This window comes from Micropterus dolomieu, linkage group LG05, assembly GCF_021292245.1.
Source record: "Micropterus dolomieu isolate WLL.071019.BEF.003 ecotype Adirondacks linkage group LG05, ASM2129224v1, whole genome shotgun sequence".
In the NCBI taxonomy this organism is placed as follows: domain Eukaryota; kingdom Metazoa; phylum Chordata; class Actinopteri; order Centrarchiformes; family Centrarchidae; genus Micropterus; species Micropterus dolomieu.
Window position 1 is genome coordinate 19663976 of NC_060154.1, and position 12480 is coordinate 19676455.

Below are 12480 nucleotides of genomic sequence, written 5' to 3' on the forward strand. Positions count from 1 at the left end.
ATATATATATATATATATATATATATATATATATATATATATATATATATATATATATATATATATATATATATATATATATATATATTCATCCACTCTCCCTTGGTGGCCATCCTTCTTTTTATCATTGTGTTTTAGGAAATAAAACCCTTTTGAACTTGTTCTGGTTCAACTCCATGGCCACTTGTTCTACGTCCCTCCCCAGTGCTACCTCACAACCTCCGGGAAGCAGTTAATGCTTTAATTGGCACTTAATTAGTTAATTAACCCCAGAGTTGTTGGGAGGGGAGGGGGGTAACAGGGTGATGAGGGCTTGAGGGCGCAGGTGAGGGTGGAGAGGATTGGCCCAAGGTGCTTCCTGTGTCACATCACCAGCGGAGGTACCCATCAACCCCTTTGAACTGGGACACAAACACTGGAAACACTTTCATCGGGCCGATGTCATCACAGCCGGGTCCCATGTATATGTATGGGACTGTCTGAAAATATACAAAGTCCAATTTGCCCGGGACAGACCAACCTCAGGATAATGAATCACATGTGATGTGTATCTGATATGCAGCCTGAGTCATCACCAGATGTTTTGACAGGATTACTTCCAGTTCTGGAAAAGAACAGTGGATTTTCAAAGAGAAACCAACAACGCTCTATCAAGTGAGACAAAGGAAAGAAGTCAACAAACATTTGCTGCCACGATGAGTAAAACATAAAAGTTTATAAATATTCTGTACTGGAATGCCCTCAGTTCCTCTGGAAGGCAGACCAAAGTGTTTCTTATGTCTATAATTGGGGGTACACATGCCAAATGAGAGGAGTTTTGAGGTCAAGTACAGAAGAGGAAGTAACTTGGGCACCAGGCCTTCAGATAAAAGCTTACAGGTGGAACTAAGTACAGTCCTACATATGTAGGCAAGCTGTGGCGCTTGTTTGTTCTGGTGTCTATTTGTATGCGGAAAATGCAGCTCCCAGCGCATAATGTGTTTGCTCAGTCGAAGTATAGCATGTACTCTGGATAGCATTCCCTGTCTCTTTCACTTGGCAAAAACACATATGAACCTGTGTGAATTTGTGAACCCATGTGCAAAACTCAAAACACTGACATACCCACACAAATGTGGAGAAACACACATACACGTCTCTTGTTCTTTCTCACATATGCTTGTTGTTTCACTCACAAGGATGCAAAATTTATTTTCCATCATGGGTTTGCAACTTACTTCAGGTCTCATCCTGCTTGCTGTTTCCTTGGAAATTAATAACCTAGAATAAATTTTTTTCTTGGACTTTATCTGTGTGGGACTCTGTGTGGGTTCGTGCATTTGCCCCTGTGCGTTTGCACCCATGTGTGTGCATCAGAGAGGGACGCCCAGCAGGCAGTGTTGTTGTAGGTGAGGGTGAGGAGCCCCCTGATGGGCAACTGTGGCAGAGAGGCCAGCTTTGATCAAAGGCCCAAGAAGAAGAGGGGGAGGGATGGGGAGAGCAGCAGGCCATCCAGAAGAGAGAAGAGGTGAAGCAGGGCTGCAGAATAGGGGACCCCGGATGACGGTGTCCTTGAGACTATGGTGGGACCCTCCAACAAGCAAGAAAAAAACACCTGCTTCCCTGCCTCCACCACACTAGAATACACTCCTCTGTCAGTACTGAAAAATTGTAACTTATCATGTGCATGGATGTTAGTGTTGCAAAATAGTGTCAGAAGTGTCTAAAAAGTGAATTTTCTTTCTGAATTAATTTTCTTTTGTAACATTTGGAGCGCCTCTGAGAGGACGCCAAATCTGACTCCATTTCTGCATTAGATTTCCTCCTCTGATGAGATGAAAAAATTCAATTTATTCAATAGGCTCTGGGCAGCGAATTGATTGTCGACAGATTGAGTTACGCTGAGAATCTGTGGGAAGTCTCACAAAAGGAGACGACCTAACTAAGGGCATGTGTGCAAGGAGCCGTGTGGCCAGACTAATGTATTCAGACGAAATTCATGTCGCTTAGGTCATTCTGGCTTTACATTTGCCTTGAGGGAGACGTATTAAGCCCTCAGTTCTTCCAAATAAGACACTTTGATTTTGACTTCTTATATTTAATTTTGCTTCTTTGGGCTTCCTGGTCATATTAAGTTGAAGATTACGATTTAAGTTTAAAATTAATTCAAACTATTTTTTAATTTGTCAAACGTTTTTCATAAAAATAACTTATATATAAATAATATATAAATAAATAAATTATATATAATTTATATTTTTTGCTAATAAAATGTACACCCCAACAATGCTGTGAATTTTGATATTTAATTGTAATAGATATTGGCCTGTACAGACTGGGGTATTTATAGCAACTTTGCCACATTGTGGAAATCCTGCCAAGCTCAGGAGCTGAGAAATTATATTAGAAAATGAAATAAACTCATAAAAGTAGTCTTTGAAACACGAGGTCATGCAATCTTGAAACAAGCCAGCTTTCTCTGCCAAGCACAACTACAAACATCCCTCCAAATCCAGGCTTCATTGGCCTTGACGCACTCCCAGAGAAAATTAAATTTGACAAAATAAATGAATGCCAGTGCGCCACTTCAGCAGGCCTCAGCTGCACTGTCATGCAGCTCCTTCTGTCAGATGTAAAACATTTGTTAAATGTGTTGGTTATTAAGCACTTTTTTCTTCTTTGGTGTTGGGGTGCTGTTTTAAAAACAAACAAACAATGACAGTAACAATAAAAAGAACAAAAAGTTATTGTTGTTTTTTTTTTTTTTTATTATTTATTTTAAATAGTATTGTATTTTAGCCCACTATGAGCTAGTATACTATTTGGCTTATTACCACCATTTTAATTAGGTGTTTTAACGTTATTTATTTTTCATTAAATAATAAATTTATTTAGAAAATATCTGCTCATGTCTGCTCAATTAATGCACCATTTAGATGTGAATTGTATTATGTAAATCAAATATCTCAAGCAAAATGATGCTAATAAAGAATAGATTTTTTTAGAAGTCTTTAAGAATTCTGTAATGGATGATGTTATTTGGTGGCCCAGGAGTTGGTCTGTGAATCACAGCACACAGCAGCGTCAGTGTATGGAAATGGAGCACATGTGTTTCAGCTTTGGCTGCATGATGCAGGTTTCATGCCGTTGTGCGCTTGGTACAATGATGGAGAATTGTTTTCTTAACCTCTTCATTCACCTGCATAATGTCGTTGTTAAGCATTACAATGAATGATGTTTAGATAAGGATAAAGACAGATTAGGGAAGAACAAAAAATAAATAAAAAATAGAATCCGGCCTCTGCTGGACCTTGAAAATGGGTGTTAAATAGTCAGATCAGCCTTTGTTGGCAGCGAGAATACTGAATGCGGGAGTGAAGTTATGACAAATGAGGGGGAGCCGCTGGTGTGTGCTGCCTGGCAGCAAGCAGACAATTAAAGGCACCCTGATGACTGTACAGCTCCCCGCGTGTCATTAGTGACTCAGGGAATAATGGCCGTATCATTGCGACGTACAGTTACATAGACTGGCTCTGATAGGGGAGGCTGTAACTGTCAATCACGTGGCTCAATATTTGGCCCTAAACTTCTCTTTAGGGGTAAATAAAATGTAAGTGTGGTGAAACTCCCACTTTCGGTCCTTAGAAACTAACATCCTTATTAAAATAATGGCAGATCAGCTCATGCCCTGATTTTACACAAAAAAGAAACCAATCAAGTTCACTTGCATTTCATAAAGAGATCCAGTTTCTTTTGCCATATAGGCTTAATTTCATATTTTCTTGTTTTTTGTTTTGTTTAAAAAATAAGATTGCAGTTTTGAGACTGAATGCGTGACCACGGGGCTTGTTATGATGCAGTGTATATTTCCAGGGTTCTTCTTCATTGATGTTAAAACGGACATTGACTTCCGTTATAATTACAGCTGTGTTGATCTCCATAGAGAGAGAATGACGCTTGCTGGGCCACAAGCCCGAGCCTGCTGCTCTGCATGCGAAGGGGAGACGCTGGCCCTGTGCAGAGCTGTTTAGTGTGGTTTCAGAGGAGTGCCGGTGCCATATGCGCTGCCTGTCCTGCATGATGCGTGTGCGCCTTGTGGGGTACACTAAAAAAGAAAAACAACAATTAGACATGAATGTGTGTGTCCAAACAAACGAATCAAAGGGCCGTTGTGTTTGTAGGACGATGACTGGTGGGAGAGAGAAATCTCCCCCCTTCTCTCTTTCTCTCTGGGCTGACCCCGCGTTTGAGTCCTGCGGTGCGAGGCCGACATACACAGATGGGCTGCAGTCTCTCTTTCTGTCGCTCCGCTCACTCTTTCATTATTTGCATTTTACTCCCAGTTCAGTTCATATGAATTCAGTTCAGCTTAATTCAACTCCATAACTCAATTTAGGTCTCTTCAGAAGCCTGTTTGCTGCAGCAAACGATGGTGTGAATAAAAAAATTTAATAAAAAGAAAAACACCCATCTATACAGAATAAAACAAAAGATTTTTAAAGTGCATTAAAAACATCCCTCTGTCTGTCTCCCTCCCACAACAAACAAACAGCAGTCAGGCCCTGTCCCAGACAGCAAAAATACAGTGTTATGGTTTTCCTGCAGACACGTGAGGATGTGGTTGTGCTCCATCAAATGTAATAACGGGACCAAAACAACTGTCATGCTTATAGGTCATATTGTCCAAAAACAATATGACGCGTGATGATTTACTTAAGATAGTGACCGTGTTTGGAAATACAAGAATAAAAGATAAAAAATAAAATAAATAACAACGGCGACAAAGATAGAATTTCCTGAGCAGCAATTTTAGACAACATTTGATATCCCACAAATGTTTATTTTATAGAAATAGAAACTGACCGCTTGTGCTGGATTTAATGCCAATTTCTGCTTTGTGTAATTTTTTTTTTTTATTTAAACTTCAAATTTGAGCGTGTGTTTTAGAGTAGTTTCGGGGTAAAGTCTGGGTTAGCTGTGGGACAAGGTCGCTGTGTTTTGAAGTTATTCTGAAGCCATAAACATGCGTTTTTCACAAACTTACACTTTTTAATGTGTGAAATCTCAGCGCAGCCTGTGTGGGCCCGCGGCGGGTGAAAACCTCATGTCCATTTAGCTCTGCTGTCCCGACACCACACTGTCTGAGCCTCAGCCGTGCTCTCCATCCCTCTCTCAACCTCCCAAGCTGCTCGGAGAAGGTATAAAGCTCCACGAGTATAATGGACCCGGGGGCCAACAAAGCGGTGGAGCTGCAGGGCCCCGGCCGCGCAGGGTCTGCGTTTGCAAGCCTCTGGTGGTTGAGGCGAGGCGTTGCATGGGGCTGGGGGGCTCCCACTGCATTAGGCAGTAATAGGTTTGGGATGACTTAAACGATTTGTTGACTGGGACAATAAATCTGTTGTGTGTTTCTTGGCATGCTGAGGGGAGGATTACAAGTTGTCACACAAAGGAATGCAAATTGCAAGCCAAACTCTCCGAGAGGCCTGTGGAGTAGCCTGCTATTTAGAGCATTTGTGCGGATCTGTGCTTCTCTCTCTCACTATTTTATGTTTCTCTATTAGTCCTAATAACTGTGAAGGGCCTGAGAGTAGCCACTGTATTCATCTCAAATCAATGGCTTTCCCGCACCAGGCCCTATAGACCCCCGCATTTGCATTCTGCCGAGGGAGATGACCAGCAGGACAATTGGCGTTAAGTCTCTTTCAGGCGGCCAAATGGAAATCTTGAATCCTAATTTCTCTCGGCCCCTTTTCTACTCTCCATATTATGATTATTTTCTGCACACAGTTTCTCACTGGTTGAACTCTGAAAAGGCCAAAGGTGAGATTCAATTGTACATATATAAATATATCTAATTGGATAAATTATCGGAAAAAATAGTGTATAGGCCCAATATAGCCTAATAATATAAATTATGATATATACATTCCTCATCCCTTGTTGTTACTTTGTTAGTTTTATTTATTTCTATGCTTAGCCTATTTATGGGCTCATTTTCCACCTTTGCTTCACAGTAGCCTACACCCTTCTAATGATTTCGCTGAAGCTGAGTTTGCAGTTCTCAGACCTCTCTGCAGAGAAGAGGAGCCTCACTTCATCCATACCTCCTCCTAGCGACTGCAGGATGAACTGCAGGGACAGCAGCCTCCTAAATTAGAGCCCATCAGGGGTATCAGCAGGTCGACCCCCGTTTGAATGAACAGTAGCAGGATTATTCTCAGCGACAGTCTTATCCATATGCTGCCTTGAACAGACAACGTCGGACTCTAGGCCACTTGGCAGGAAGTTGTTTGAGCCCAGGCTGAAAGCCTCATTTTAATGTTTTTGTCTCAGTGTCCCTCAGGTTCAATCGGACTGAGGTCTGTACGCCAACTTTCCGTCAGGCCGCAGATGCCTGAGGCCGGGTGGACGAAACCGCAGGACACGGATCAACACGGAGATGGCGGAATTATTCCTCTCAAATCTCAGCAGTAGTCGGTTTGACCCACCGCTACTTGAGCTGAAAGAATTTACAGACGGCAGAAGCTGCCGGATCAAGTTACTGGACTGCACAAAAAACGATCATCCTGACTTAAACTCCTACTAAAAGTCGTAAAGAATTCCGCTGGGAAAACCCCCCGCTAATTTTCGGTATTTCACATAGGCCTATTGCAAGACATTGTAAACACTATTATAAGACGCCGGAATTAGGCTACTTAAGCCTGTTTCATATATTAATTTCTACAGGAGTGACAGATTAGCTTACATGTAGGTTTTATCAATAATTATTAATTATTAGCAATTAATATAAAAGCTAAAGGCAACTTTATTACCTCACTCAACAAAAAAAGTCTATTATAAGACTAATTATTATTCAGACAATTTGTGGGTTCAGTGCTCTAATATCTACATTTACATTCAGTAGATATTCAAAACAAACAGTAGACACAAAGATATCTAAAACTCTCATGTGTAGGCCTATTTGATTAAGTGATGCAGCCTCTATAGCACACATGCAGAATATTGCAAATAGTATGTCTATATTATTGTTTTACAATGTGCTGAGTCATGCACAGTATTTAATCCGGACAATATTCTGTTCCTGGTTTTAATCTTGCAAGTTGAAGCTGTTTCAGAGGCCCGATCACCTGATTCCTGTAATGAGCTCTGATGGTGGATTCATAACTGAATTGCAAGGACCTGTTTCATGTTTTGACCAAGCGGAGGGTTGGTTTAATTGGTGATCAGTCTGGAAAGTGTAAACACACACCACCGCTATCACACAAAGAACCTACAATACTCACAATTCACAATGCATTGTTTCAGCCATTTGCGCAAGGTTACCATACCCTCACCCCCGCTCCTTTACACTGCACTGCAGAGATAGTTTAATTAAAGAACAACATTATCTTAAGTCAGCTGCACTCCTTGTAGTGAGGAATGCCCTGTTTTCAGTGCTGCGTCAGGAGAGAAAGAGAGCATGCTGCCTACATTGGCTGCTGCTGTTCGCCTTCCTCTAGCTTATATGGCCCGCGTTCTCTCAATAGCTTTTAATGGTGTGATTGTAAAACATCTTGTCACATGAGGGAGTTACAGTGATGTTTTACAGCCCCCAGCTTTCAAACATGAGCCATAATATTGCCCTCCCTAACTTTTAAAAACAGGCTTAATGTGTGCAAAGAGTTGCATAATGCCATGGGCCATTATTCTCCATAGCATAGATTGTATGTGTGTGTGTGTGTGTGTGTGTGTGTGTGTGTGTGTGTGTGTGTGTGTGTGTGTGTGTGTGTGTGGGTACTTAAATACAAGGCCGTGGGTACAGACTTAGATACATGCTGCACACACATAGGCCTGGACACACTAGCAGGATGACTATCAGCGCACAAACACACACACACACACACGTGCACACAAACAAAAGACTTGATATACAGCAGAAAAGAGAGAGAACCTTATTTAGGAAAGATTTGGGGCATACTTGAACAACAGAGAATGCTGTTGCTTCTGGACAGACAGACAGACAGACAGACTTATTAATTTGCTTTCCATTATCATCCTGTTTTCATTGAACACTTGTTTTGAATGCTGATCTGTTGGCCAGGTGAAGCCCGGTCGGCCCCACGATATGTGAGGCCAGCCGAGAGGGCGGGCCGTTTAAACAATTTCCCCCCCCCTAATCAGCACGATCGTAACCCCTGCAGAACAAAGGCATGAATATCCATTTCCAAGGAAAAGGGTGAGTGCCCTCTCCATGCCCCCCTCACCCTCCCTGCCTCTCGGTGTACTGTACTCGTTACCCTGGTAACCCCATGGGCAGAATGCAGATCAGGGGGACCAACGAAGCGGCCCCTTGTCTCCCCTCACAATTCACCCTGATGATGACTAACACTTTTGTTCATGGAGAGGGCAGGTGGGAGTTACAATACGCTTCAAATCATTGCCCACCCGAGATCTCCTCTATACTCTCCTTCGCTAACCCCCATCTCTATCTTTCTTTCTCTTTTCTTCCTTTTAATCTTTTTAACAAATTCTCTCTTTCTCCAACCCTATCTCTGAAATTGTGAGTTATCCCTTTTTCTTTTTTCTTTCCCTTGTCCATTTTTTTGTTCATCCTTCCACTCAGGGATGACAGTGAGTCCCACAAAGCTCAGTTACAGCAGACGTGGCGGTGGTTTGCGAGAGGTCAGTGTTATCTAAACAGACCCATTGGGCTATTTGCTATAGCACCCTCCATCAGGCAGGAAGCTCTGAGGAATCAGCCCATCACTTCAATCAGCCACAACAGCATACAATGAATTTATAATGGCCGGCACAGGGTGAGGAATGAAATCAGATGAAAACCGAGAGATGGAGAGAAAGAGAGGGACAAAGAGGGAGAGGGCTTGGGAGGAGGACAAGAGAGAAAAAGATGGAGAGCAAGTGAGAGGAGCCAGAGCACAGGGTTCAGTCGCGGTCTGTGTCAATGACCACTATGTGGGGGAGTGTGTTGTTTGTTTGTGGTCTGAGACAAACAAGTGATTGTTGAAAGTGAGGAGATGGACTGTGACTATGTTTGACAGTAAACTGTACAGTATATGTGCGTGTGGTGCTACATCCATTCATGTGAACTGTAAAAGCTCGCCTGTGTACAATGTTTGTATTTGAGTGTATACAAATATACATACAGTAGAATCTACGTGCAGCAGTTCACATGCATGCATTTGCGTATACGGGTGTGTGCACTTATGTGTTTATTGGCCTGTGTGCAAAGAGAAGTAGTAATCTTATCACTGTTCAGAGGGTAAGTACATGTGACAGTAGATATATACAAACTCTTGATCAATATCTTGATAGATTGTCAGATAATGACTCTTCACGCAGGTATGGACAATTGCTTCAATGTGTATGTTTTCCTGGCTTGTGCGCACACCACTTGGCAAAGGGCCACCACCCACAATTCATGGTCAAAAAGCCTAGTGCGGTCCAGTCTCGACTTGGACTGGCTGACTGCAGCCGGCCCCTCACTCCCCAGCACAGTCTCTGCCCTTTGACCACATTAACCGATGCAGTCAGACTCTTCTCTTATCACCTGGAATCAAACATTAAAAGAGGGAAGGGAGCCAGAGTTACTCATAAAGTCAGAGAAATATGGGCACTGGAGGGGGAGAGGGAGAGATAAAGACAGCGAGAAGCAGAGAGGGGAATTAAAAAAACTGGAATAACTCATATCAAAGGCTGTCAAGTGAAAACAAGGGGAAGCAGACAGAAGAGGAGGAGTAAGGACTGGTATGAAGGCAAAAGCATGAAAAAAAGGAGGCGGGAGGAAGCACCAGAAAGAGAACAAGCAAGAAATAGAGCGATACCATGTCATGTCCCCTCGTCCTATGAGCTGTCGCTTCCTGCTTCTCCCAAGTTTGGCGTCTGAAACAAGCGGGGCGGAGTTCAGCTATAGGCAAACAGGCTGTTTTACGAGTACGATTCCGCAATTACCTGTTACCTTAACTGTCGGGGGATTTTAAGAGCGGCCTGGCCTTGGAGTTACCTGGATACACCTGTAGGAGAGCGATAAAAAGTTGCCGAGGGTGGGAATGAGCTCCTATCTGAGCGGCCACAGTCTGCTCCCAAAACTCCATCTGTCTGTCTGCTGTGCTACGACTGCTGGCGCCCACACGCACCCTGCCTATCTGTCTGTCTGTCTGACTCTATGTGTGCTCTAATAAAGCCAAGTTGTCTCAGTAGTTTCATCAGCTAAGCCTATATATGTTGCTCAGCCACCCTCTCCTCCACACACACACATGCATGCACACACCGTTGAAGATTTCAGGCAGGTGGTTTGCTGATAGTGATGGGTAGGAAAATATTTGATGTCCTCTGCTTGGCCATTTAACATTCTCACCCTGTGCTCTGACCTTAAAGAGCGTGCATGCATGCATACATACAGCGTGCATGGGTGTGTGTGTGTGTGTATTTTGCACTCTTGTGGATCAGCACAGCGCATCGCTGTGTGTTTGTTCACTTAGCTTTTAGCCCCAGTTAGCCGGTCAGACCCCCACAACCTTATTCAGACAACCGCACACACACACACACACACACACACACACACACACACATTTGACCTCCACCTTCTCCCTGACCTCTAGAAGGTGGAGGTCTCCATCCCTCGGGAGAACGTGTCAGCAAGGCGAAAGTGTGTGTGTGACAGGATGGGGGGCTGCTTTGCTGTCTGACTGTGAGCAAACACTGGTGGTCAAACACTCTGCCTCCTCCACCCCTTGTATTCTCTCTCCCTCTCTCCGTCCTCGTCACAGAGAAGCAGTGCATCGTGTCACTTCACCTGTTTTTATGTGTCAAGAATACAAGCAACATCTCTTTTTCATTGTACCTAAAAATATGTTAAGGGGACTTTGGATACAGCTTAAAAAATTACCCCAGAATCAACACCATTCTGATATGACCTCAGAGATTTTTGAAGTACTACATGCATGACATTGCATGCCTGGAAGTTTTGTTTTTATTGTACTGTAGGTAAAATCCATATCAAAACCTCTGCCAGGAATATATTATTTTACAATTTTAGCAACTGAACGCTGACAAATATGACATGATACATGAGTATCAGATACTGTCTGATGAAACTTGGCAGCTGAAAGTGTTTTATCATATTCCACCTTTTATTATTCATTATTCACGGTTGCCAAAAGAATTGTGTTATGATAACAACTGAAATTTTGGAGGAATGAAGACACTTGCTCGGGCCATGCTAACTCCTACCAGCCCCCACTGACATATAGTCAATACTGACAGGATATACTCCCAGTCACGCTGTGCTTTTCACATCCTTCCCCTGTGCCATCTCTGCTTCTTCTCCCTGTTGCTCTCTGCTGTATCTCTCCAGGTCACTCTCATCAGATGTCTTTATCTGCAGAGAGACCTCTAGGACTCCAAAGCTCCAAATTCTCCCTCATTCATCATCAACAAACCTACTGCCAAATTTACCATCCATCCAAATCTGCCCCACTCACCAGCACAATCATACAGCCGTTTCCCCTTTTTAAAGGAGAAACAGGCGATACATCATGTTGTTGTCATTCCCTTGTGAACTTTGATTTGTTTCTTTCTGTAATACCTGGCGCTGTTGGAGCTTGACTTAAAAATGCAGGCACATTGCTCAAATGTCCATTGTGTAAACTTTAAACATAATACTTTCCTTTAAATCTCTTACCTCACATAATCAAGTTACCAGTTTTTCCACCGATTGGGACTTCTGAGGCGTTCGGCAGAGCCAAGTGTTTGTGCGGTGGAGTTAGTTTTGCAGTCCAGATTGGGTGAATTTCAAATCAGGACAAAATATTTGCTGCTGCAAAGAAAAGGGCCTAAGTTAGAGCATAGAGCACTCATTTTGGAGGTCTTTTTGTCACACTCCTCCATCATGTGTTCTCCACCAGACAGGGTCTTCTATTGAAAGGAAACAATAAGGTTCTTAATCAGTGGCCCTTTCCCCCCTCGCCAGTTCCTGGGTCAACTGATGGCCCACAATGCTTTGTAGCAAGTGAACGGCATAAAATATATGTTTATGAAAAGGAGAATTAATCACAGTGGGTATCTTTGGATAAAGTCATATTTGTTGTTTTTTATACCCTTTCTCCAGCTCTATCTAGGAGGGCTTTCATGTGGCTGTAATTACCATATTTCATTAGCGTGTGGAGTGTCACCGCTGGAGCATCAAAGCGGTTGGCTCTTCGCATGTGCGGCAACCACTGCCAGGGAAGTACACAACTGTCTGTTTTTTTCCCAGAATAAATTCGCCCGCGCCTGTTTTTGAGTGCACTCTCTCCCTCAAGCTGCTGTCGATATCAAAGAGAACCCATTCCGCATGTGAAGTGCCCCTTGTGCAGAATAATAAAGCAGTGCATCATGGCAAAAAACTGTGAAACACAACACTCTCACCGCCATCCTTCAATGCACACACAAGGACACACATGCACATATACACATGGACACACGGGCACACATTGTATTCCTCTCTCCTTTGTACCTACTTTA